This window comes from Pteropus vampyrus, unplaced genomic scaffold (assembly GCF_000151845.1).
Source record: "Pteropus vampyrus isolate Shadow unplaced genomic scaffold, Pvam_2.0 Scaffold53, whole genome shotgun sequence".
Lineage (NCBI taxonomy): Eukaryota > Metazoa > Chordata > Mammalia > Chiroptera > Pteropodidae > Pteropus > Pteropus vampyrus.
In genome coordinates, this window is record NW_011888834.1 from 6,001,327 (window position 1) to 6,003,475 (window position 2,149).

Below are 2,149 nucleotides of genomic sequence, written 5' to 3' on the forward strand. Positions count from 1 at the left end.
CGGGCTGATGTTTCCAAACCACACAGTTAAGTTCATTAACAGTAATGGACCCCAGGAAGATGAGCAGCAGGAAAAAGCGCAAGTGTAAAATGAGCTCGAGCGCGCCCTTCTCCCTTCTCTCTCCCTCTTCTCTCTTTTTCACTCTCCTCCTCTCAAAGTGTAAGTTGCTGACCCTCTGGGCTTTGTTTACCCCTGTGAACTGTGGAACTCCTGCGTTCCTGAATAATAGCGACTAATCATGGGGAAAAGACCTTAAAAAAAAAAAAAGGCCTAATTTAAAGCAGCTTGGTACAAAAAGGCAGATCTTGCATCTTGAAAATATAAATGGATCAATGCAGACTCTAAGGCCTCCGAGGACCAGGACCAGTGCGTGGGTGCGTGCGTGTGTGTGTGTTTCTGATGTCGTGCAATGCTTGGCACAGAACAGGTGCCCAAATTATTTTTGTTGAATTGCACCGAAGAAACAAGCCTTGAGCTACAGTGCGAACTGACCCCTGTGTTGAAGCTCTCATTCTGTTCACTGTGGTCAGCTTGGGGTCGGCTTGGCCAGGTGGAAGGGCTGGATGAAAAGTGTCCCATGTCTCTCAAACCTAATAGACCCATGGAAGGTTCATCAGCAACGAAATGCCAAGACATGGACAGGACCAGAAGAGGGGTGGGGTGCGGCAGGAGGATGGGAAGCCAGTCCTGTACAGCTGGGGTTCGCTGTGCTGTGCTTCTAATAGGCGACATAAAATTGTAGGCTCCCCTGTAACAGATTTCTGCTGCAATTTATTAACTAGGGTCCGGGGAGATCGATGACACTGAATGATTATGTAGCATTAGGCTAACCCCCTGGTCCTTTGGCAGAGCTGCTCTCTGGATGGGGTACAGATGCTCACATCTGCTTTTGTTAGAGACCCAAACCCCTACGTCCTGGTGTGAAGTTAATGAAGGCTCCTGCGCTATTCCCCACATTCCTTTAGCAAAGTAAACCCTATCTGGCCAACCTGGAAATCCAATGAGTTAATTAAGGGAGAATTGTCTCTGATTTCCTTTTACATTAGAACTGCCCCCTCAACCCTTACCCGCCCCCACGTGGACCTGGGCCCCCTCCTCCCTGCAAACCTAAGCAGTGAAACTGCCTCTTGCCCCATGTGCCAGAATGATTAATGGTGGGACTACAATGAGGTCAATTAGGCAGGGTCGGCTTGAAGCTGAAAGGTGGAGTGTGTTTCTTTATTGAACACTGCATTCACACTCCAAACAGTGACCCGCGCTGCGGTGATTTATTACGGGGGCAGTCCTCTGATCACTTACCTTCAGAGCTTGTACCTTGGCTTGGAAAACCGGGCTTTCACTGTCAATTAGCGCCAGACAAGGGGATCCATTCAAAATCTGAAATGCATACCTAATACGGAGTGGGGGAAGGGGCTGAGCTTGGAGGGAGGCTGCTAGGACAGTGGCTCTGCCTCCTGCAGGGCACCCGAGCTGTGGAGGGGCTAGGCACGTATGACTGGGCTTTCACATGGGTACAGAAACACTTCGGGTTTGAAAGCAGATTACCCTGTCTAGCAACAGAATCTCAAAGGGCTAGTTTCATCAGCTCCACAGGGCATACGCTTCCCCTCAGTTTTGTAGACATCAGAGAGCTGCAGGAAAAACTTAGCAGTTTCTGTGTATTCTTAAAGCAATGTTTATTTCTCGTACGGGCCTTTGAAATGGGATTCCAATGTGAGTCATTTGCAATTGGGGGATTTTCAAACAAAGACTATTAGCCTCTCTGTGTAACACGATGGGTTAACATCTGCACTAAAAATGTGAGGGCAAGAAAAAAATGAGCTTTCCAGGGATGGTCCAGGCTTTTTAGTGGGTAAAGTATTTCTTCTCAGACTCCGCTCAGCATCCTCAGAACGCTCCAGCAGTGTGGTCCCACCCTTGGGAAGGCCGCAGGACGTCAAATGAGTTGGGAAGAGCTGGGCCTCAGCCCTTGGTCTGTGGCACGTCTCAGAAAGCTCTCCCCCAGTATCAGCACAGATCACCCCTCCTCTCCTCCAAGGTGACAAAGTGTGGTGTCTCCTGAGGGAGACCTTCCCTGACCACTTCACTCCCTTCTCTCCTTTCCTGTTGAGTTTTTCTCCTTAGCTTTTGACACTATCAGATATACTCC